Source organism: Mustela nigripes, chromosome 15 (genome assembly GCF_022355385.1).
Source record: "Mustela nigripes isolate SB6536 chromosome 15, MUSNIG.SB6536, whole genome shotgun sequence".
In the NCBI taxonomy this organism is placed as follows: Eukaryota; Metazoa; Chordata; class Mammalia; order Carnivora; family Mustelidae; genus Mustela; species Mustela nigripes.
Window position 1 is genome coordinate 24321025 of NC_081571.1, and position 26737 is coordinate 24347761.

Genomic DNA, 26737 nt, shown 5'->3' on the forward strand with positions numbered 1-26737 from the left:
CACAGTTATCTTTGAAAGTAATTAATGCCTAGCTTACCTTCTCTTCGGAGTATAGATAGGTTTAATTTAATCACAACCTCTTCTTGCCATATACTCAGATTCTTCATTTAAGCATATCTTATATTACTTTGTTTCTCGCTGGCTGTGGCAAATAAAATAATTCCATGGAGGCAAGACTCCTTCCTGAGTCATGAACAAGTTTGCATGCAGTTGGTATTGGACATATGTTTGCTCATTTGAAATATATTTCATATTACAAATAGGATAAAGAATAGGATGGGGAGGCCAGTGGTGGGCCTAGCTTGCTTTACATGTAAAGCAGTATCTATACCTTTGGAGAGTGTATTCATCTCTTAAAAAAAAAAAAAAAATAAGAACGTCAGTACCCTGACAGAATATGAGCAAAGGACATGAGCTCATGATCACAAAAGAACAAACACAAATGATTTACATGGAAAATATTTAACATGTAGTTAAAAAAATAAACATTTAAATAAGCAGTTTGTCAGAATGCATCAAGACAAAACTGTGCATAATCTCTGACCCTTCGTAAGGAAACTTCTATGGCAATGGAGATGGAGTCAAACCTTTATGATCACAGTATGATTTTTTACTTGGAAGTAATTGGAGATTAAAAAAAATAACCAATTGTAGAAGAATGGTTTTTATAAATTATTATACATCCATCGTGATAGATATATTTCAGCCTGTTAAAAAGGAATATTTCCAAAAGCTGTTTAGTGAATAGAGGCTATTTAATGACAATGGAAAAAGGTCACCATTTTGTGTTAAGTGAGAAAAAGTATAGAATAGCAATTGAGGAAATGAAATGAGATACTATTATGCAACCTCTTAGAATGCCCCCTCATCCTCCAAGGAAAAAAGGAAGGGAGGAAAGAAGAAAAAAATAGCAAGGACTGGCCAGGATGCGAAGCAACAGGATTCAAATCTTGCTGATGGGAATGCAAATACCACAGCCATTTGGAAACAGTTTCACAGTTTTTTTTATAAAATTAAGCATACCTTTTATATGTGATTTAGTAATCCCACTCCTCTGTTGACATTTACGCAAAGAGAGCTCCATTAGCTTCTCTTCCTTGCCAGCAATTGGCACCAGTAATTGTATTTGTTTGGTTTAGTTTTTGCCATTATATGGGATATGTAATGGCATTTCATTATGGTTTTAATTTGCATATCCCCAAAGACTATTACATGATTTTCTCATGAAAAGTGAAATGAAACCTAAAATCACTTCTCTGCAGATATTTATAGCATCTGTATTTGTAATCACCAAAACCTGGAAACAACCCAGCTGTCTCTTAATTGGGGAATAGGTATTTAAAAACTGGGATCCGGGGCGCCTGGGTGGCTCAGTGGGTTAAAGCCTCTGCCTTCGGCTCAGGTCATGATCCCAGGGTGCTAGGATCGAGTCCCGCATCAGGCTTTCTGCTCATCACGGAGCCTGCTTCCCCATCTCTCTCTCTCTGCCTGCCTCTCTGCCTACTTGTGATCTCTGTCTGTCATATAATAAATAAAATCTTAAAAAATAAAAATAACTGGGATCCATGCAATGTAAAACAAAACAAATCTCTTCCTGGTAGGATAGAAAATGACCTATGTTAGAACTACATACTAAGTTGTTGTAAGGAAAAAATAAAATAAAAATGAGCCATAAATTATATTATATAGTGAAAACACACCAGAAAAAATATTACCATAAAGCTGATGAAAATGGTAATCTAAATATTTAAAAATAAGTGAAGAGAAATTAAGGAAAAGATGACACCCTTGAAAGAACCACACAAATCAGAAATAAAAGGAGCTCAGAAATGAGATGACTAGGTTGTATGGGGATTGAAGTGAGAGCTGACAATTCAAGAAGGAGGAGAATAAAATATTTTTATTTTTATTTTTTAAAAAGATTTTATGTATTTATTTGACAGACAAGAGATCACAAGTAGGCAGAGAGGCAGGTGGGGGTGGGGGAGCAGGCTCCCCACTGAGCAGAGATGTGGGGCTCAATCCCAGGACCCTGGGCCTCTGAAAAATATTTTAAAATAATGATGAAGTGAGAAAGAAAACAAGAGTGACCATACATCTCAGAAAGCAGTAAGTGAAACAGAATAGAAAGGAGAAAATTGAAAAAAATCAAACATTTTAAAGGAGTAAAGAGAAAGTGACAAGATAGGCAAAGAGAGCTAAAATGTATTTATAAGGAATTGCCCAAATGTAAACCAAAGCACGATGGTGCTGGTTACATAACATTTGCATGTACTTTATGCCGTTTGGTTGTATACTTGAATTTAAAATGGTTAAAATGGCAGATTTTATGGTTTTTTTTTTTTTTAACCACAATAAAAAAAATATAAACTGCAGTAATGGCACAAAGAACTATTAGAATTGAAGAGCACTTAACACTAATAATGTTTATGTATATTGAAAGGCATACTGTGAATCTGGGGAATTCAACCCAGAACAGCTAACACTTAAGATGTATTCTTGTAGAATTGTTAGATTTTAAAAATACGGGGAAAAAAAATTTTTTTTCTTGCTTCCATGGAAACAATGTCCACTTGGAAAGAAAAATAAAATTGGATTTAAAAATTGGTTTTAGCAGCAACATTTTATGGCAGATAAGAGCAAAACATTTTTTTAAAATATCCAAGGAAATAAATATTTCATGTCTCACAAAACTATTTTTCAAGATGTCAGGACATCAGCAAACATTTAAAAACATGAAACAATGTTGTTCCTATGAATCCTTCCTAAGAATATTCTAGAGAACAAATTTCAGACAACCAAGCAGTGATTGGAGAAACTTCAGCATCAAGTCAGGTGGTAAGCATTGACTATATTTTATGTAGGGCGAAGGCTTTAAAAGAAGGGAATTATGGTGATAGACTGATAATGTGAATAGTCTGACAATGTAGAAATAATGTAACCTACCAAAAAATGGGAGAGAAAGGGGAGAGTAAATAAAATAGTTTTTAAATAATTTTAAAATAATTGCCTATTGGAATTAGGTGCGAGAAAAATATATATATGTATATACTTCTAGAGGAAGTATATACATATATATATGTATATACTTATATATATGTATATATATACTTATATATATACTTATATATATATATATATACTTCTAGAGGAAGTATATACATATATATATAAGAATATATGTATAAACTTACATATATGTTTATATATATATTTATATATATATTCTTATATATATAAACTTATATATGTTATATATATAAACTTATATGTATATAACTTATTTATTCTTATATATACTTAAACATAAGTATATATACCTGCTTAGATGTATAAAACACTGATAAAAATAATACAGTAATCAAAACTATAGATGGTGGGGGAGAAGGAAAGGTAGAAGAAATTGATAATTTTGTTACTGCTAATAGCAGGGAACTAATAGTATCTTTAAAAAAGGGATGAGGATGATGAGTATAATATAAAGATATTACTACAGACTTAACCCCAAGAATAAAATACACAAAAGTTTCCTAAATACTAAAATATGTTCTTTAAAAAGAGCAAACAGACCATACAGTTTCTGTATGTGTTTGTGTGTAAAGTACACAAAATGTGTAAAACATGAAAAGTTACCAATAACACCCTAAATATCAGATGTATTAGTAAATATATGGGCTCAACTTAAAGAAAAAGATTTTCAGTTGCTGTATACAAAAGGTAGAGCTATAAAAATTAATAATAAAAGGAATTAAAGAATGAACAATTTAAAATAAGGGAAATTAAAATATATCAGATAAATGCAAATTTTAAAACAGGTTTATCATTTCTATATCAGACAAGGCAGCATTTAGTTCAAGAAGCATTAAAATAAAGGATATTTTATAAACAAAGAGCTGTATTCAGAATGCGGATTTTTTCAGAATGTCTATTTACTAAACAACACCTTAACAGCTTTCATGAAGTAAAAACTACAAGGGATGTGAGGAGAAATAGAAACTGGCTAACGGAGGACTTTAACATACCTCTCTCAAAATAAGTACCATTAAGTATATTGTAAGGTAGATCCAGATTTATATCAAAGTTTGAGTCCAGTAATAGAGAATACATCTTTCTAATTGCACAGGGGACAGTTTAAAAAATCTGTTCTAGGGGTGCCTGGGTGGCTCCATGGGTTAAGCCTCTGCCTTTGGCTCAGGTCATGATCTCAGGGTCCTGGGTTTGAGCCCCGTAATAGGCTTTCTGCTCAGCAGGGAGCTTTCTACCCTCCCTCTCACAGCCTGCCTCTCTGCCTACTTGTGATCTTTCTGTCAAATAAATAAATAAATAAAATCTTTAAAAATAAATAAATAAATAGATAGATAAATAATCTGTTCTAGAGGCACTCGGGTGCCTCAGTGGGTTAAAGCCTCCGCCTTCAGCTCAGGTCATGATCTCAGGGTCCTGGGATAAAGCCCCACATCGGGCTCTCTGCTCAGCAGGGAGCCTGCTTCTCCCTTTCTCTGCCTGCATCTCTGTCTGCTTGTGATCTCTCTCTCTCTCAAATAAACAAATATAATCTTTAAAAAAAAAAAATCTGTTCTATATTAGACCATAAAGAACAATTTAGTTCCAAAAAATAAAAAGTCAAATTTTTGATCCCATGCAGTAAAGCTAGAAAATAATTTTTCAAATAACAAATAACTAAAAAACCTGACTTCAGGTGTCCATAGGACTATGGTAACTGTCTAAATGCAGATCTTACCATACAGTCTTTGAAAAAACCATACAGATCCATAAAGAGAGTAAATTAAACCACCACCATCCTTGCCTAACTAATATAATTGCAAATTATGGGTATGAGAGAAGTAAACACTGAAATGCATAGAGTGAGCTCTGAAACCCATGCTAAAGTGGCAAGTAAGGTTGAGACTTAAAACAGGAGAGGGGAGCGGGACATAGAGTCAGTAGAATGCAAATAAAGTAACTCCAGAAAGTGAAAGCCCCATCCTAAGGAGGAAGATACTAAGATGTTTGAGACATATTAGGTAGAAGGCACTTGAAATTGCATGGGACCAAACAGCAGTCTGAGAAGGGATATTGCTTTTGAGATAAGAGGATGACTTTTTGAAGGGACACCATTTACCTGGAGGCTTGGTGGTAAGAGGAAGAAAAGATGGTAGAAATCAGTGATCTTGCTGAAAAAGAATAAAAGATACATCAACCACTCTCACCCCAAAAGAAATCATTGATTTAAAAAACTGCATTGTATTAAACCAATAGAAGGAGCTGTTGAACAAAAAAATCCAGTAATTTCTCCAACTCCCTCACTTCTGTCTATATGCTATTGTTATCTGGTTTAGGAAAATTAAAACACTTTAAAATGAGTAAATTCTGGTATACAACATTCATTCATGTAAAATTAATATAAGTAGGGGCACCTGAGTGGCTCAGTCAGTTTAGGGTCTGCCTTCAACTCAGGTTGTGATTTCCTGGTCCTGGGATCAAGCCCTGTGTCCTCCTGATCAGCAGGGAATCAGCTTCTTTCTTTCTCTCTCTCTCTCCCTCACCCTCTGCCCTTCCCCAATGCTTGTTCTATCTCACAAATGAACAAACAGAATCTTAAAAAAAAAATTACTGTAAGTAGAAAACGTAAAATAAGAATTAAAATTAAACTACAGAGCTAAAGAAAACCACAGCATAATACTCCTACCTGAATTAAATATCCTTGAACAAGCATTTGCAGAAATAAGTTCTCAAATACAAATTCAGAACTCCAAAATAAATGGACAACAAAAGGAAGATATGAGAAGTAGATTTACTGAACTCAGGAAGTAAATGAGAAAAAAAATCGTCTTTCAAAATGAAGCTAACATCCAAGATACCCAAGAGAGAATAGATTTACTAAATGTAAGAGATATTGAGGAAAGACTTAAAGATGGCCAAGAGAATGGAAATTAAAGAAAGGTAAAAAGAGAAAAATTCAATGATACAGACAATATGTAAAAGAGTTCCTAAGAAGAGAAAAACAATAGCAGAGCTAATATTTAAACTTCAATCTATGAAAACATTCTGAAAGTAACAGAAGACTCAAATCTACACTTCGTAAAGTCTCTTTGTGTAATGTAAAAACTATTCTAGGATGGTCCAATCCAAGTCATATCTTAGTAAAACTATTGGACATTGAAGATAATGGAAAATTCCTTTGGGCTTCCAGGCAGAAGACATTAGTAATAAATTTCTCAACAGCAACATACAAAACAGAACAACCATGGAACACCATATTTAAAGTCTGTGAAACTGTAAGTCAAGGATTTTAGCACTTTGACTCCATCCCAGAAAAAAATAAAACCATGATAAATTCCAATATACTAAAAAAATTTACATAATGAAAAGTGCTATGAGCAAAGCAAAAAGACAAATGACAAGGTAGGAAGAAATATTTGAACTTCTATCACACCTCCTTAACGAAACTACCCTAGAAGTCAAAGCAAATGTCCAGCAACCCAGCAGAAAATGGGCCAATGATATGAGAATTCACAGAAAAAGAAATGCAGATGATAGACACGAAAGATGTTTAACTTAAGTCATACAAAGAGAAATACAAATTAAAGCTATATTAAAAATTACAGCTGCACTCAAGCCTTTCTCACCAAAATCCAAAATTACGTTAATAGTGCTCTGTGGACTATGGGGGAAAGAGGCATCTTGATGAATTGCTGGTAGGGATACAAAAGCCCAAAGCTTGAGACAGAATTTGGTAGTATCCAAAAATATTAGATATGCATTAACGTTTTGAACCAGGCACCTGACTTCTAGGAGGCTGTTCTAAAGACACATTGACATAAAATATAAACTGGCATTTCTAAAAAGTTACTCATAGCAGCAATACTTACATTAGCACAAGACTGACAACGACCTAAATGCTCATTAATAGGGGACTAGGCAACTAAACTACATCCAGCAATGGAATAATCTCCATTCCTCTTCCAAGTCACTCTTGCCCCCAGAAATCATGAAAGAAAATGTGGAAAATCTGCATGCACCAACAACACTGAATGATCTGCAGAATATATTGTGAACTGGGAAAAAAACCAAAGCATGGAATAATATATATAGTAATCTATAGGTAGAAGGAGGGAATGGGAAAGGTGCTGACAATGGAAGAGATTTTTCTTATGGTTTATTTATATAGTTTGATCTTTGAATCATGTATGTTTACATATTCAGAAGTTAGGGGCACCTGGGTGTCTCAGTGGGTTAAGCCTCTGCCTTTGGCTCACGACGTCATGATCTCATCCTGGGATCGATCCCTGCATCAGGATCTCTGCTTATCGGGGAGCCTTCTTCCCCCTCTCTCTCTGTCTGCCTCTCTGCCTACTTGTGATCTCTCTCTATCAAATAAATAAATAAAATCTTTTTTAAAAAAACTCCAAAAAATAAAAGTTAAATTTAAAAAGTAGAACAAAAAGAAAAACTAAAAAGGAATGGAAACAAGTTTACATAACTGTATAGCATTTTGGTGTCATAACTACACAAGAAAAGGAACACTTTTGTAATTCTAGAACCTAGATTTGGGACTGCATTTTCTTAGCAGGGTGTTCAACAGTATGATGTTATGTTGCTATTTTTAAAGTATTTTATGTATATTGTTGGGAAAAATAGATGTTGCAAAATGTCAGTAATTGTTGAACAAAACCACAGAGGTTCATCAAGGCTGTAAATTAGGAAAATGCAGTCTGGAAAGTTCTTTGACAGATTGAGCAAAGTGGAAGTGAAGTACAAAAATATACAGCACAGCTACCTAACAGTACGTGTTACACGGCACTAAGTCAGGCATTAGGTGTATCATTTGACTCTTGCAGATACTCATTGAGACTCTGATATTTTATTCTTAAGAGAGAGAGGTTAAGTAATTTGCTTCAGATTAGACAGTTAGTGAGTGGGAGGTTGAGATTTAAACCCAGATCTATGTGATTCCAGAGCCTGTGCTTTTTCTACTACATTATTGCAGGATATACAACAAATATTGAGAAGAAAGAACATCAGGAGCTAAATGTTCTATGTAAAGCAGTAGTTGCTGCTCAGAAAATGCACAACTATGCAGACCCTAAGTCAGTGTTTTATATTTTCTTCATGCAAGAGCAATGCACTGAAGGAGAGAAGTGTAAGTTTTCTCTTATTTCTGATGGGAAAATGTAAACACACGTACACAAATATCCTTACATTGATGTTGGAGATACAAATTTTGTAAAAGTTGCCGTTGATGACTTAGTAAAAGACACAAACTGAAAGTATGGCAAAGCAGAAAAGAAAAAAATCTGGTAGGCATGGGATTTCATGATGCTGTGAAAAGCTAAAAAACACCTTTCAAAGCTTCCCTTTATGATACTTAAAAGCTCTTCTAAGCTTTGCACAGCCTTTTTATAAAAATTGGCCTTTAAGATATAACTTTAAATATCTTATGTTTCCACCTGTGGAAGATGAGGGCTAATGGAGATTTTGGGGATGCTAGGGCTCCCCTCACCCAAGCCACTTCTTCACACCACTACTGGTTTCCCCAATGATAAAATCTTTTCATTCAGTTCAACACTACTTTCGAAAAGTTCTGGCACTTGAAGTAATTGGAGTAGAGGGATTTCCCTGTTTCAATTTTGCTTATTTATATATGATAATGATGGAAATTTAATTTGTAATTCTATGTACCTGATAACAGTAAGAAAATATATTAGATTTATTATAAGAATTTAAAAATTAATTTTGAAGCTTTTCTTTTTGTCAGAAGCTGTGTTGATCAGTGACTTTGGTGAAGGCTAAGAAAGTTGAAACAAATTTGCAGATGACATACAACTTCTAAGGTAAGCTAATATAACAACTCAATCAAGAATATAAATGTTCTTGGCAGACTCATAGATTACATTAACACACTAAAATAAAATTATCAGAATTATTATAATATCCTGATTTAAATTTCATAAAGCAATTGTAGAAATATTAAATAGACTTCTATTTCTGACAGTATGAAAGACAAGAGTTCTTGAATCCCTCCCTCCACCAAATACCTAAAACACTAGATTCAGTTTATTTATGTATTTATTTATTTATTTGACAGTGAGATCACAAGTAGGAGAGAGGCAGGCAGAAAGAGAGGGGGAAGCTCCCTGCTGAGCAGAGAGCCTGATGCAGGGCTTGATCCCAGGACCCTGAGATCATGATGTGAGCCGAAGGCAGAGGCTTAACCCACTGAGCCACCCAGGTGCCCTTAGAGTCAGTATTTTAAAAACCTAATTGATGAACCTATTTAAAAAAAAAAAAAAAAGGAAAATTGCGGGGAGGTCTACTTGGCTTTCTGCTGGCATAGAAACTTGTGAAGGGAGAGGGATGGGGACTGGGAAAATTCTTTGGGTTCTCCAAAGGGTAGGGAGCCTCATCAGAGATCATCTTGGAGAGGCAGACAGCTCTGGGTGGTGTTAAAATCTGTCTTACTGGGGTATATGGCTGGCTCAGTCAGAAGAGCATGCAACTCTTAATCTCAGGGTTGTGAGTTCAAGCTCTGCATTGGGTGTATAGATTGCTAAAAAAAAAAAATAAGTAAGCTTAACAAAAATAAAGTAAAATCTTTCCTGCTAATTCCTAGTTACCAGCTCACATTCACTTGGATTCGAGGCCTTTATTTATACGATTTTCCTGATCCCTGAATACCAATTTTCACAGTCCCCCACAAATGGAGAATTTTAATTTAGAATGGACCTGGATCTCTAACACTTTTTGGTACTTGGCAGAAATGATTAAAAATCCTCTGTGGAGGGAGTTACCAACACAGTTGTCAAAGGATCATCATTAAAATTATAACAAATAGACTCTTACTCATCTTTTTTAAATCACAGAACATGGTTTGTCTCCCTTTCTGATTTCCCTCTCTGATTTCTTCCTGTTTAGCGAAGGGAGGGGGTCGGGGGATGGGTAATAGTGTGGTGGGTATTAAGGACGGCACATGTAGTGATGAGCACTGGTGTTCTATGCAACTAATGAATCACTGAACACCATATCAGAAACTTATGATGTACTATATGCTGGCTAATTGATATTTTTTTAATACTGATTAAAAAAATTTTTAAAAAAAGCAATGAAAGTACAAAAAAAAATTTGAAAAGTCACAGACTATACCAAGGGGGATAAAATCAAAATGTTACGAGCAAACAGCAGAAACCATAAACAACTAAAACAGATCTACAGAGACTTCTGCTATCAGAAATATCCAATACATAAAATAAATAATGTTTAATAAGTAAAATATAAAGAGTAATAGAACCTAAAAGTGACAAAGCACATTAAAATAAGAACTAATTAGAATATCAGAAATGAAATTGTAATACCAGAACTTAAAGATTAAGTTAAGCCAGCACATGAGGCACAGTTAAGAAGAGACTCCATAGAGGGGGAGCCAAGATGGCGGAGAAGTAGCAGGCTGAGACTACATCAGGTAGCAGGAGATCAGCTAGATAGCTTATCTAAACATTGTAAACGCCTACAAATCCAACGGGAGATCGAAGAGAACAGCAATTCCAGAAACAGAAAATCAACCATTTTCTGAAAGGTAGGACTGGTGGAGAAGTGAATCTAAAGCCACAGGAAGATAGATCTCAGGGGGAGGGCCCGGCTCCCGGCAAGCGGCGGAGCAACGGAGCACAAAATCAGGACTTGTAAAAGTCTGCTACACTGAGGGACATCACTCCAGAGGCTAAACCGGGGTGAAGCCCACATGGGGTCAGCATGGCCCCAGGTCCCGCAGGGTCACAGAAGGATCGGGGATGTCTGAGTGTCGCAGGGCTCACAAATATTAGACCAGGGAAGCCAACTACAGAAACAGAGCCGAGGAGTGAGCTCTCAGCTTGGGGTTACCTTGAACCGGTAGCAGGCTGGGTGAGCTCGGAGCACGGCCAGAGGCCAGGGAGACGGGAGAGATTGGGCACTTTTCTCTGAGGGCGCACTGAGGAGTGGGGCCCTGAGGTTTCGGCTCATCCAGGCCGGAGATTGGGACGCCGCCATTTTCATTCCCATCCTCCGGAACTCTACGGACAGTGTTCAGGGAACAAAAGCTCCCGAAAGTAAACCAAAGCGGATTGCTTAGCCCGGCCCCTGGTAAGGGTGGTGCAATTCTGCCTGGGGCAAAGACAATTGAGAATCACTACAACAGGCCCCTCCCCCAGAAGATCAACAAGAAATCCAGCCAAGACCAAGTTCACTTACCAAGGATTGCAGCAGAATTCCAGAGGAGGAGAAAGCAAAGCACGGAACTCATGACTTTCTCCCCATGATTCTTCAGTCTTGCTGTTAATTTAATTTTTTTTAAAGATTTTATTTATTTATTTGATAGAGATTACAAGTAGGCAGAGAGGCAGGCAGAGAGAGAGAGGAGGAAGCAGGCTCCCTGCTGAGCAGAGAGCCCGATGCGGGACTCGATCCCAGGACCCTGAGATCATGACCTGAGCCGAAGGCAGCGGCTTAACCCACTGAGCCACCCAGGCGCCCAATTTAATTTTTTTTTAATTTTATTTTTTTCTTCTAAACTTTTTTAACTTTTATCTTTTTAATTTTTAACTAGTTTATCTAATATATATATATTTTTCTCTTTTTTATATTTTCTTTATTTGTTTCCTTTTTAAAATTTTTTTTTTCCTGAACTTCTTTTTATCCCCTCTCTCCCCACCATGATTTGGGGTCTCTTCTGATTTGGTTAAAGCACATTTTCTTGGGGTCTTTGCCTCCCTTTTAGTATTTTATTTGTTTCTTCATATACTCTTATCTGGACAAAATGACAAGGTGGAAAAACTCACCACAAAAAAAAAAAAAAAAAAAGAACAAGAGGCAGTACCAAAGGCTAGGGACCTAATCAATACAGACATTGGTAATATGTCAGATCTAGAGTTCAGAATGACAATTCTCAAGGTTCTAGCCAGGCTTGAAAAAGGCACGGAAGATATTAGAGAAACCCTCTCTGGAGAGATAAAAGCACTTTCTGGAGAAATAAAAGAACTAAAATCTAACCAAGTTCAAATCAAAAAAGCTTTTAATGAATGCAATGAAAAATGGAGGCTCTTACTGCTAGGATAAATGAGTCAGAAGAAAGAATTAGTGATATAGAATACCAAATGACAGAGAATAAAGAAGCTGAGCAAAAGAGGGACAAACAGCTACTGGATCACGAGGCGGGAATTCGAGAGATAAGTGACACAATAAGATGAAACAACATGAGAATAATTGGGATTCCAGAAGAAGAAGAAAGAGAGAGGGGAGCAGAAGGTATACTGGAGAGAATTATTGGGGAAAATTTCCCTAATATGGCAAAGGGAACAAGCATCAAAATCAAGGAGGTGCAGAGAACCCCCCTCAAAATCAACAAGAATAGATCCACACCCCGTCATCTAATAGTAAAATTTACAAGTCTTAGCGACAAAGAGAAAATCCTGAAAGCAGCCCGGGAAAAGAAGTCTGTAACATACAATGGTAAAAATATTAGATTGGCAGCAGAATTATCCACAGAGACCTGGCAGGCCAGAAAGAACTGGCATGATATATTTAGAGCACTGGATGAGAAAAATATGCAGCCAAGAATACTATATCCAGCTAGGCTATCATTGAAAATGGAAGGAGAGATAAAAAGCTTCCAGGACAAACAAAAACTGAAAGAATTTGCAAATACCAAACCAGCTCTACAGGAAATATTGAAAGGGGTCCTCTAAGCAAAGAGAGAGCCTTAAAGTAGTAGATCAGAAAGGAACAGAGACAATATACAGTAACAGTCACCTTAAAGGCAATACAATGGCACTAAATTCATATCTCTCAATAGTTACCCTGAATGTTAATGGGCTAAATGCCCCAATCAAAAGACACAGGGTATCAGAGTGGATAAAAAACCAAAACCCATCAATATGCTGCCTACAAGAAACTTATTTTAGACCCGAAGACACCTCCAGATTTAAAGTGAGGGGGTGGAAAACAATGTACCATGCTTATGGACATCAGAAGAAAGCTGGGGTGGCAGTCCTTATATCAGATCAATTAGATTTTAAGCCAAAGACCATAAGAGATGAGGAAGGACACTATATCATACTCAAAGGCTCTGTCCAACAAGAAGATCTAACAATTTTAAATATCTATGCCCCTAACGTGGGAGCAGCCCACTATATAAACCAATTAATAACAAAATCAAAGAAACACATCAGCAATAATACAATAATAGTAGGGGACTTTAACATTCCCCTCACTGAAATGGACAGATCATCCAAGCAAAAGATCAACAAGGAACTAAAGGCCTTAAATCACACCCTGGAGCAGATGGACATCACAAATATATTCAGAATATTTCATCCCAAAGCAACAGACTACACGTTCTTCTCTAGTGCACATGGAATATTCTCCAGAATAGATCACATCCTGGGTCATAAATCAGGTCTCAACCAGTATCAAATGATTGGGATCATTCCTTGCATATTTTCAGACCACAATGCTCTGAAGCTAGAACTCAGTCACAAGAGGAAATTTGGAAAGAACCCAAATACATGGAGACTAAACAGCATCCTTCTAAAGAATGAACAGATCAACCAGGAAATTAAAGAAGAATTGAAAAAATTCATGGAAACAAATGATAAAGAATACACAACAGTGGGCACCTGGGTGGCTCAGTGGGTTAAGCCACTGCCTTCGGCTCAGGTCATGATCTCAGGGTCCTGGGATCGAGTCCCGCATGGGGCTTTCTGCTCAGCAGGGAGCCTGCTTCCTCCTCTCTCTCTCTCTCTCTGCCTGCCTCTATGCCTACTTGTGATCTCGCTCTGTCAAATAAATAAATAAAATCTTAAAAAAGAAAAAAAAATCTCTAAACAAACAAAAGCCCAGGGCCAGATGGCTTCCCGGGGGAATTCTACCAAACATTTAAAGAATAACTAATTCCTATTCTCCTGAAACTATTCCAAAAAATAGAAATAGAGGGAAAACTTCCAAACTCATTTTATGAGGCCAGCATCACCTTGATCCCAAAACCAGACAAGGGTCCCATCAAAAAAGAATTACAGACCAATATCCTTGATGAACACAGATGCAAAAATTCTCACCAAAATACTAGCCAATAGGATTCAACAATACATTAAAAGGATTATTCACCACGACCAAGTGGGATTTATTCCAGGGCTGCAAGTTTGGTTCAACATCCGCAAATCAATCAATGCGATACAACACATTAATAAAAGAAAGAACAAGAACCATATGATACTCTCAATAGATGCTGAAAAAGCATTTCACAAAGTACAGCATCCCTTCCTGATCAAAGCTCTTCAAAGTGTAGGGATAGAGGGCACATACCTCAATATCATCAAAGCCATCTATGAAAAACCCACCGCAAATATCATTCTCAATGGAGAAAAATTGAAAGCTTTTCTGCTAAGGTCAGGAACACGACAGGGATGTCCATTATCACCGCTGCTATTCAACATAGTACTAGAGGTCCTAGCCTCAGCAATCAGACAACAAAAGGAAATTAAAGGCATCCAAATCAGCAAAGAAGAAGTCAAACTATCACTTTTTGCAGATGATATGATAACTATATGTGGAAAACCCAAAAGACTCCACTCCAAAACTGCTAGAACTTGTACAGGAATTTAGTAAAGTGTCAGGATATAAAATCAATGCACAGAAATCAGTTGCATTTCTCTACACCAACAACAAGACAGAAGAAAGGGAAATTAAGTAGTCAATCCCATTTACAATTGCAGCCAAAACTATAAGATACCTAGGAATAAACCTAACCAAAGAGGCTAAGAATCTATACTCAGAAAACTATAAAGTACTCATGAAAGAAAATGAGGAAGGCAAAAAGAAATGGAAAAATGTTCCATGCTTCTGGATTGGAAGAACAAATATTGTGAAAATGTCTATGCTACCTAAAGCAATCCATACATTTAATGCAATCCCTATCAAAGTCCCATGCATTTTTTCAAAGAAATGGAACAAATAATCCTAAAATTTACATGGAACCAGAATAGACCTCAAATAGCTAAAGGAATATTGAAAAAGAAAGCCAAAGTTGGTGGCATCACAATTCCGGACTTCAAGCTCTATTGCAAAGCTGTCATCATCAAGACAGCATGGTACTGGCACAAAAACAGACACATAGATCAATGGAACAGAATAGAGAGCCCAGAAATAGAGCCTCAACTCTATGGTCAACTAATCTTTGACAAAGCAGGAAAGAATGTCCAATGGAAAAAAGACAGCCTCTTCAATAAATGGTGTTGGGAAAATTGGACGGCCACATGCAGTAAAATGAAATTGGACCATTTCCATATACCACACTCAAAAATAGACTCAAAATGGATGAAGGACTCAGTGTGAGAAAAGAAACCATCAAAATCCTTGAGGAGAACACAGGCAGCAACCTGTTCGACCTTAGCCACAGCAAAGTCTTCCTAGGAACATCACCAAAGGCAAGGGAAGCAAGGGCAAAAATGAACTATTGGGATCTCATCAAGATCAAAAGCTTTAGCACAGCCAAGGAAACAGTTAACAAAACCAAAAGACAACTGACAGGATGGGAGAAGATATTTGCAAAGACATATCAGATAAAGGGTTAGTGTCCAAGATCTATAAAGAACTTCTCAAACTCAACACCCAAAGAACAAATAATCCAATCAAGAAATGGGCAGAGGACATGAACAGACATTTCTGCAAAGAAGACATCCAGATGGCCAACAGACACATGAAAAAGTGCTCCATATCACTCGGCATCAGGGAAATACAAATCAAAACCACAATGATACCACCTCACACCAGTCAGAATGGCTAAAATTAACAAGTCAGGAATGACAGATGCTGGCGAGGATGAGGAGAAAGAGGAACCCTCCTACACTGTTGGTGGGAATGCAAGCTGGTGCAACCACTCTGGAAAACAGCATGGAGGTTCCTCAAAAAGTTGATAATAGAACTACCCTATGACCCAGCAATTGCACTACTGGGTGTTTACCTTAAAGATACAAACGTAGTGATCTGAAGGGGCATGTGCACCCGAATGTTTATAGCAGCAATGTCTACAATAGCCAAACTATGGAAAGAACCTAGATGTCCATCAACAGATGAATCGATGAAGATGTGGTATATATATATACACAGTGGAATACTATGCAGCCATCAAAGAAATGTAATCTTGGCATCTGTCATGACGTGGATGGAACTATAGGTATCATGCTTAGTGAAATAAGTCAATCAGAGAAAGACAACTATCATATGATCTCCCTGATATGAGGAAGTGGAGATGCAGCATGAGGGTTAGGAGGATAGGAGAAGAATAAATTAAACAAGATGGGATCGGGAGGGAGACAAAGCATAAGTGACTCTTAATCTCACAAAACAAACTGAGGTTTACTTGGGGGAGGGGTGTCAGGAGAAGGTTGGGTGGGGTTATGGACATTGGGGAGGGTATATGCTATGGTGAGTGCTGTGAAGTGTGTAAACCTGGCAATTCACAGACCTGTACCCCTGGGGATAAAAATACATTATGTGTTTATTAAAAAATAAAAATTGAGAAAAAATAGAGGAGACTACATAGAAGACCATCCATAGAGAAAAATGTTATTGAAAATAAAAGACTGTGAGATGATCTAATCAAGAGTTCCCAAAAAAAAAAAAAACCCTAACATGAAATAGGGATGAGGCAATATTTGTAGTTGCCTTTAAAGTTTTGCCAGAATTGATAAAAGACACAGTTGTCAGATTTAAGGAACCCAGTGAATCTCAGTCAGGGTAAATAAAGAGAAATACATCTTACGGTTGTCCAGGTATAGAATGCCAAGCATAGAGAGACCAGTAGGTCACACCCCACACTTTAAAATATACTGTTCTAAATGGTGTATTTCAAGAAGGAAAATGGTCCAAAAAGGTAGGTGTGAAATAAAAGAAGAAATAGAAAATAAAGAAAACATGAGTGAAGCTAAGCCAACATTGGTGGAAGAAAATAGTAATAATAATATAGTCACCCCCCCCCACCTTTATTAAAAGATTTTTATTTTTAGTAGTCTCTGTACCCAGCATGGGGCTCAAACTCATAACACCATGATCAAGAGTTTCACGCTCCACTGACTGAGCCAGCCAGGCACCCTTATAGTAGTGACCTCTTAATCTGTGGTTTCACTTACCCTTTTTCAGCCATAGTCTAAAAGCAGATGGTCCTCCTCCTGATGTATCATCAGAAGGTCATTAATGGCATAACTATATCACAATACCTATATCATTCACCTCACTTTGTCTGATTATGTAGGCATTTTATTATCTCACATCATTGCAAGAAGAGACGTGAATATAGCCCAATAAGATATTTTGAGAGATAAAGACATCACATTCACATAACTTTTAATATATTATTATAATTATTCTATTTCAGAACCAGAAGTATTAATATCTTACTGTTCCTAATATAGAAATTAAACTTTATCATAGGTAGGTATATATGTATAGAAAAAATATAGTACATTGACCCCTGAACAGCATGGGTTTCAACTGCAGGTTTTGTACAGTACAGTAAATGTGTTTGCTCTAACTTACGATTTTCTTAGCAATATTTTTTCTAGCTCACTTTATACAGTATACAGAATACAGTATATACCACCTGTAATATATAAAATATGTGTTAACTGACTCTTTATGTTATCAATAAGGCTTCCAGTCAATAATAGGGAAGGAAAGATTTTGGCAAGTCAGAAGTCACACATGGATTTTCAACTGCATTCTCCAAGCTCCGTGTTGTTCAAGGGTGTGTGTGTGTGTGTGTATGAGCTCTCTCTATATGTAATATATATGGTACATACATATAGGGTCCAGTACTATCTGTGTCTTTAGGACTTTAACTGGGGGTCTTGGAACATAACCCCCACAGGTAACCGGGCACTACTGTAATAATTTGTTGTTAACAAGCAAGGCAGAACTACAATATTGTACTGTACATGGACCATTTACATGGCCCACTGTGCCATGTACATCAGGGATTGATTGGAATTTCAGTATTCTAAGGTCCATGTGCTATGTGAACCAAAGGTAAAAACATTTCAAATGTAACCAATGGAAGAAGACAAATAAGAGTGGTTTTTTTTTAAGATTTTATTTTTAAGTAATCTCTACACCCAACATAGGGCTTGAATTTACAATCCCAAGATCAAGGGTCACATGCTCTACCAACAGAGCCAGTCAGGCACCCTTAGAGTGTTTCTTTTTTAAACCAGAGAAGGAAAACAATGAAATGAGGGAAAAGAAAAAACAAAATGAACAGGGCGCCTGGGTGGCTCAGTGGGTTAAGCCGCTGCCTTCGGCTCAGGTCATGATCTCAGGGTCCTGGGATCGAGTCCCGCATCGGGCTCTCTGCTCAGCAGGAGCCTGCTTCCTCCTCTCTCTCTCTCTGCCTGCCTCTCTGCCTACTTGTGATCTCTCTCTGTAAAATAAATAAATAAAATCTTTAAAAAAAAAAATAAAAAAAAAAATAAAAAAAAAAAAAGAAAAAACAAAATGAACAGAAGACAAGAAGTAAGTACTCATTTTTTGTCTTCCTTTACTCAGCCTAGCATTTTGAGATTCATCTATGTTGAATGTACCACAGTTTATTCCTTTTTATTGCTGAGTAATATGTCATTTTATGGATTTACCACAATTCACTTATTTATTCATTCACATATGGATGGAAATGGGCTGTTTCCAATTTTGAGCTACTACAGATAAAAATAACATGAATATTCATCTACAGGTCTTTATATGGACATATGCTGTCTTTTTTCTTGATAAATATGTAGGAGTGAAATAGTTGTATCATGTGGTAGGTGGGTGTTGTACATTTTAAGAAGCTGCCAGGTTTTTCCAAAGTGGTTATCAACAGGAAGATGAATAACCAAGTTATGGTATATCCTTTTAGTGCAATACTACTCAGCTGTACTCTTGACAAAGAGGAGGAATCTCAGAACAATTATAATACATAAAAGAAGCCAGACAAAAAAGAATATACAGTATTTGATCCCACTTATTAAAAATTCTCAAAAATTTAACTTATAGTGGCAGAATGAATATCAAATGTGGATGCACCAGGGGATTCTATGAAAACGGAGGGAATAGATGTGACCATCTAAATATTGAACAACAGGATTTATTAATTAGGATTAAGCTATTTAATGACATCAGGCAAACATAGCTTGGGCAGCCATCTCTATACTAACCTTACTATATAGCAGAAATACCAGGTACGAGACAACTCTCCTAGAATGAATCAGCCTTGCCAAATTTAACCTTTTTCCTCTCAGCATATGTTTGAGTGGCTAACCAGTGTCTCCTCTGAATGATGCATTCATCTTTTATATATATATTTTTAAAGATTGTATTTACTTATTTGACAGACAGAACACAAGTAGGCAGAGAGGTAGGCAGCGGGAGAGGGAGAAACAGGTTCTCCGCTGAGCAGAGAGCCTGATGGAGGGCTCGATCCCAGAATCCTGGGATCATGACCTGAGCCGAAGGCAGCCTCGTAACCGACTCAGCCACCCAAGAGTCCAGCATTCATCATTAACAGTTTCAGTTAGGCTATAAGCAAGTAATGCAGCCCTAGAAGCCATTTTATCTCTTTAGGTAATGTTATACATATCTATTGGTTTTCTGTGGTAGATGTTACAGTTAAATTTATAGTATTCAGATTACTTACAGTGTTTCACATTATTTGAGTTACCTTACTCTCTTCTCCCCCTTTCTCTTGGTGCCATGAAAAATCCTATCTTTTCTTTCTTTTTTTTTTTTTTTAAATATTATTTATTTATTTGAGAGAGAGAACGAGAGTGAGCACAAGCAGATAGAAGAGCAGAGGGAGAGGGAGAACCAGGCTCCATCCCAGGACCCTGACATCAAGACCTGAGCCGAAGGCAGATGCTTAATCAACTGGGCCACCCAGGCGTCCCTGTCCCTAAGATTTTAAAAATGAATTTTCAGTGGGGAAAAAATACAACTTAAAAGAATTAAGTGAATGAATACTTACTGACTTAGAACTGTGGGTTATATCATTTTCTTAGACTTAATTGAAGTCCCAAGTTAAATTAATTCTCAGGTATTTAAGAGTTTTAAAATAAAATCACATTTTACTTCCCTAGTTCTAGGTTTCTATCACTAGTATTTAGAAATGTCATTGATTTGATTGGAATAGGTGCTTTATTTTGTTAATTTGCTGAGCAAATTGTATTTAAATCAAAGAGCTTGTTAATTTGACTTATCTTCAAGCCACATGAGATCATTTACCTTAATTTGGTTAAGTGCTTGTCTAGTTAGAGAGCTAGACGTCCTCTCTTCAAGGTTTTTGAATATTTTTTAATCTCAGTTATTAGAACTAAATTCTGTGTTGTATGTGTTTTTCATGTTTTCATATCACAGAAACCATGTTAATGTAATGCAGATCATAACTTAGTTCTTCTCATGGGAGGTTGGGGTTGACTCAGCCATGAATCTATCATTTTCAAATAAATAACTTGGATCCAGAGAATTGAATGTGTATGTGAGCTATAGTTTAAAGTTTAAAGGGCTGTGAGACAGAATGAAACTTATGTGTATAGACAGTTTAACCACATAAGTTATTCTGTTAGTCTTGATACAGAAAGTTTCAAAGGGAAGTTTGACAAGTTATCTTTAGGGGCTTGAATTCTAAAAAAAAGCTTTTTTTTTTTTTTTTTTTAACTGACATATAACATAAGGTGTATAATGATTTGATGTTTCTATATTTTACAAAATCATCACCATAGTAAGTCTAGTTAACATCCATCACCACAGATAGTTAGAAAAATTTTTCCTTGTTGTGATGCCTTCTAAGATTTATGTAAGATGTAAAAATCTTCTAAGATTTTTAACAACTTCCAAATATGCAATACAGAGTTAACTATAGTTGCCATGCTGTATATTGTATCTTCATGAATTATTTTATAACTAGACGCTTGTATTTTTGAGTCTCCTCACCCATTTTGTGCTCCCCCCATCCCCTGACTCTGGCAACCACCAATCTGTTCTCTTATCTGTGAGCTTGGTTTTGTTTTGTTTTTTTAATTCCACGTATAAGTGAGATTGTATGGTATTTGTCTTTCTTTGCCTGACTTACGTCACTTAGCTTAATGCCCTCAAGTTCCACCCATGTTGTTGCAAATGGCAACACTTCGTTCTTTTTTATGAATAGTATCCTATTATGATATATAGATAGATAAGTAGATATAGATATAGATCACATCTTCCTTATTCATTCTTCCATCGATGGGCACTTAGGTTGTTTCTCTATCTTGGCTATGTAAATAATGCCACAATAAACATGGGGTTGCTTTTTTTTTTTTTTCAAATTCGTGTTTTCATTCCCTTTTATAAATACCCAGAAGTGGAATTGCTGTATCATATGGTAGTTCTTTTTAAACTCTTTTAAAGAAATGTCTGTACTGTTTTGCATAGTGACTGCACTAATTTATATTCCTATTGACCGTGCATAAAGGTTTCCATTTCTCTACATTCTTGCCAACCGTTCTTTCTTGTGTTTTTGATGATAGCCATTCTGAAAGATGTGAGGTGATATCTCTTTGTGGTTTTGATTTGCATTTTCCTGATGATTAATGATGTGGCGTATCTTCAGATGTGTCTGTTGGCTATCTGTATGTCTTTTCTTTATTTTTAAGATTTAATTATTGAGAGAGAAAGAGTGAGTGAGCAGGGGAAGGAACAGAGGGGGAGAAATAAGCAGATTCCATGCTGAGTGCAGAGTCTGAAATAGGGTTCAATCCCAAAATCATGACCCAAGCCTAAATCAAGAGTTGGATGCTTGACCAGCTGAGCCAACCAGGTTCCCCTGTATGTCTTCTTTTGAAAAATATCTATTCAGATCCTCTGTCCATTTTTTAAAAAATAGGCTCTACACCCAAAATGGAGCCCAACCCGGGCTTGAACACACAGCTCCAGGATCAAGACCTGAGCTGAGATCAAGAGTCGGATGCTTAACCAACTGAACCACTCAGGGGTCCCTGTTCATTTTTTAATTGGATTGTTTGGGTTTTTTGCTATTGAGTTGAATGAATTCTATATATATTTTGGATTTAACCCCTTGTCAGATATAAAAAGTATTTAAAACTATAGCTAAGAGGGGCTTAGGATATTCAAAGAAAAAATAGAACTTTTTTTAAAAAAATGTTATCTATTTGAGAGAGAGAGAGTGAGACAGAGAGAGGGTACAAGTGGGGAAGGGGGAGAAACAGGCTCTGCTGAGCAGGGAGCCCAACTCGGCACTTGATCTCAGGACCCCGGATCATAACCTGAGGCAAAGGCAGACACTTCACCAACTGAGCCACCCAGGTGCCCCCCAAAATAGAAATTTTTAATGGAGAAACACGTCTCTTTGAGAACACTGAATATTTAATAAAAGAATTAAGTGATGGCCCTAAATGACCTTTATTCTTGCCTTAACTTACCAGCACTCTATTTTGCAATTAAAGTATATTTTGGACTTCTGAATTATGCATTTGAAATAGAAAATCAAAGTGTTATGGGTTTAGTTGTAAGTATATCCATAATTATATTTTTTCATATTTTTTTCCTCGTATCATTTTACCCTCTGCTAAGTAATTTGGAACTAGAGCTACAGATCAGATTCTTGTGATACTGGAATTGCACTAAATTTATGACTTAATTTAACAGTAATTACTCCCATCTTTAATTTATACCATGCTGCCTTTCTAGGTATTCTGTCAGAGGCTTAAGGTGGGAGAAAGTGAAGCAAGAAGCTATGGATTGTTGGCCAAAGGAATGATAGCAAGACACTGCAGTTTAGATCAAGAGAAATATTAAAAACTGAACTAGGAACTGATGTCCAGAAATAAGTAGGTGATGGAGTGTGGTACATGATCAGTAATGCCTCACCTTAAAGACATGGGAGGAAGAGAATGAATAGTTGGGCAGAAGAGTGATCTTTAAGGCCAAATCACCATATAATCTATACTAAGAAAATTATCAGAAACGGATACAAAGACTTGCTTAAAGGATATGTGTGGCATTATTAATGATAGACAAAAGGAAGCAATCTAAATCACCTATCATAGTAGCTTTATGGGATGGTGTGCAGACTTCATAATGAGAGGCAGAATGAAGTAATGGGGAGATTTATTTTAACAGGACTGTATCTGGGTAGAATTGTGTCATACAACATTCAGGAGAATTGATAATGTAGTTGAAACTACCTAGCATGGTACCTGGGACATAGAAAGCACTTGAGAAATGTTCGTTACTTTGGGATGTTGGGTAAGAACTCAAGAACTGGATTTATTATCAAGTGCATCTCAAGGGACTTAATCAAACTCCTGGTATACTTCTCTAAACCTGTTTTCTTTTATTTCCTCCTTATTGTCAATAGCACCACCATCCATCCACCTGCCCGCGTCAGGAATCTGTGAGTCTCTTTTATTTTATTTTTTTATTTTTAAAGATTTTATTTATTTATTTGACAGACAGAGATCACAAGTAGACAGAGAGGCAGGCAGAGAGAAAGGGAGAAGCAGGCTCCCTGCTGAGCAGAGAGCCTGATCTCAAGGGACTTAAAAAAGGAAAGACTTGGAGAATGGTGGCCCAGGCAGCCTCAGTCTTGGACTTACTGGATAGGGATACATAGCCCTTCAGGTAACTGAAGGTCCTTTGTATTTTAGCGAGTTGGAGGATAGGGGTGACAGAGGAAGTATGAGGAAAGAAGAAAGAGAACTGAGCTTTAAATTTTGCACATTACCTTGAGGATGCCGACATATCCAAATATCAACATATTGCATGTATGTTGCAATTTAAGACAATTTGCAAAATCTTCTATTGGTTGTATAAACTGGTAATATTCATGACACCATGTGTATTTCATTATGTAACTATCAGTTACATGTTTATTGTTATTTTGGTTTATTTTTTAACTCTATATATTTATTTAGCATTTAATAATTTATGGCTTTTTTAATATTATCACCTGCTTATATCCAAAAAGTTACAAGGAACACTTTAAGGTATTCTCTTCATTCCTGTATTTATCAATAGAAACAGTAATACTCTGGAGAGGAAAAATCTGTGAAAAATGATTTTTTCCATGAAATATTCAAGGCTCAGTGGCGCCTGGGTGGCTCAGTGGGTTAAAGCCTCTGCCTTTGGCTCAGATCATGATCCCAGGGTCCTGGGATTGAACCCAACATCGGGCTCTCTGCTCAGCAAGAATCCTGTTGCCCCTTCTCTCTCTGCCTGCCTCTCCGCCTACTTGTGATCTCTTTCTGTCAAATAAATAAATAAAATCTTTAAAAATAAATAAATAAAATAAAAAAGAAATATTCAAGGCTCTTTTTTCCCCTTAAAAATCAAGGATCTTGCTATTTTATAGAAACACCATTTGCATCTAATTTACTAAGTAGCTAAGAAACAAAATAAATTTTTTTGAAAGAAAATAAATTTTAAGAAATAAGAGAAAATAGGTGTTGGGCCACACACTCTGAGCAAGTCTTGGCTTCTGGCACTGGGCGAGGTCTTGTAGCCCCAGGGCTTTTCTCTTCCCGCCCCCCACCACCCAGCAGACACTGGTGGCCGCGCAGCAGCACTCCCAAACCTTTACGCATTTCTCAGTGTGAAATGGAACCTTTGAAACTCAGGTGTGGCATCAACAAAGTCAAATATGGCGGCACCGGTCAGGAATACCTGTATACTCTTCCTAACTCAACACAGGAGAAGACAGAGGAGATGTGTCCACAAGAACGGACCCAAGTGCTATGAAGAAAGAAAAGTATATCAGAAAAATGAGGAAAATGATTAGCATCTCAGTTATTTTTCCTTTCCGTTACTGCAGAACCTGATTGACTTTCATTCATTCCCCAACTACAAAGAACTCTCACAAGCTTCTGATCTAGAATCCCAGAAGAGTCCAGATCATTAGATTTCTTCTAATGTTTGTGGTTAGAAATGCCAAATGATTCGCAGTGTACTAGGAGGGTGATGAGAGACAATGATAGTTAATTGGGCATGGAGCCAGTGCAGACTAAGATCAAGCAACTTTCTAAGGGGCAGCTATAACTAAGAGAATTATTAAGTGATAACTATTATAGATGGAAAATGAAAAAAAAAAGAAGTATTTGATAGACAATATCACCATTCGGTCCAGCCAGTCACCCAGGAAAAACATTCAGTCCACTAGATGTGTGATATCCCAGAATAAATTCCATGTACCTGCTGTCAGAACAAAAGAGAAAGAAAATATATCCAAAGTATGAAGAATTGTGAGGTTATCATTTTATAACAGTGCACAATAAGCAATGTTGAGCAGATATGAACATAGAATTAATGAATAATAATGAAAATAAAAGAAGTCTAAATAAAGAACTTTGATTTGTGGGAAAGAAAGAATTCCCTTTTGTTGCCAGAGAAATTGTTATTAAAATAACTTTTGAAGCAATATGTATGCCAAAATTCTTGATAATTCTTGATTGTGGGAGTTAACCAAAAATGAATTAAAACTATTCATAAACTCATCTATTTAGAAAATATCCTCTGGTGCACATATCTTCACAAAATAATCTCCTCTAGTAAGGAGATGTTTTTAAATATAAAAGATCAAAATTACAGTAATTTTGAAATCACAATAAGCCAAATGTTATTTCAGTTATAATGCTGTATAAAACCAATAGCTGATATTAGTAGAAATGCCAGAGGATTTGAACTCTGGTGTTTCCACCAACAAGCTGGCATCCAAGGCAAGCTTTTTAACCTTTCAGTTTCAATTTTTTAAATCTGAATCTGCTGTACTAACAAATTTGTTTTCTATTTCTTATCTGTAAAGTGGTGCTACTATGATAATATTTCCTTCTTGTTCTTTTCAAGGCTTTTGTAAAGAATATATATATGAACATTTTTTGATATTATAAAATGCTGTATAGATAATGATGAATATTAATTTCAAGGATTTTGTTCAAATTTGTATGAACTTAAAAACAACTTTGCAAACATCTTTGAGGAAGCCATTTAATTTCTGAAATTTAGGAATATATATTCAAAAAGCTTAGTTGTGCTCACTAATTTATATATCTATACTGTATTTTTTACTTAACTTTTGTGGCAGACTATTGATTATCTATGCAAAAGTCATACCAAACCTCCCACTTTCATGACTTCTTCTCATGATTGAGGCTGAAAAATGCCAAATATTCATTTTTTTTCTAGGCTCTTTTGCACTTAGGGGGAGCCATTTTAGCCTTTTCTGGCCAATGAGATATAGTTTACTGGAGAATTTCCTGAACAGCGTTTCCTGTATGTTTTCCTCTTAACCATGACTTTTTCTCCTTTTTTCCTGGCTCTGTTTCCCATTTCCTTTTCTTCTTCTTTCATTCCAGTCTTCATGTTTTTGCTAAAACATTTCCCCTTGCTGGAAATATCTTCCCCCTCCTTCTATCTTGCTATCTAAATCCTAGTACTTTTTCAAAGTGCATCTAAATTCCCATTTCTTCCATTAACCCGTTACCTTTTCCCTCCTCACTAGGTAATATCTGTATTCTAGGTTGTGATACTTGGTCCCTTGATTATTTACTCTTCCTTTTATATTTTGTTCAGTCTTTTTATTCTCAAAAACGTATAATTATTTCGTACAGATAACTGTGTTGTGTTTTTTTCCCAAGAGTCATAAGCTTCTTGAAGGCAGGTCCTTTATCACAGAGTTCTTTTGAATTCTTTA

At 36.3% G+C, this 26737-nt stretch overlaps 1 protein-coding gene across 13 annotated transcripts in view; it reads left to right on the top strand.

Annotated features, from left to right (window-relative positions):
* The window catches only part of CAB39L (calcium binding protein 39 like), a 123270-nt gene that overhangs the window by 3694 nt on the left and 92839 nt on the right, over nt 1–26737 (top strand). For 2 of the 13 annotated variants that reach the window (XM_059377919.1, XM_059377918.1), the window contains exons 2-3: nt 7991–8143; nt 8759–8834. The exons of 2 other annotated variants lie outside the window; for them this stretch is intronic. The gene's annotated coding sequence lies outside the window, so the exon portion shown is untranslated. Of the gene's footprint in view, nt 1–7990; nt 8144–8758; nt 8835–23410; nt 23447–26737 lie in introns of all 13 variants that reach the window. 9 more of the 13 variants (XM_059377915.1, XM_059377916.1, XM_059377922.1 and 6 more) reach the window with 7 other exon arrangements.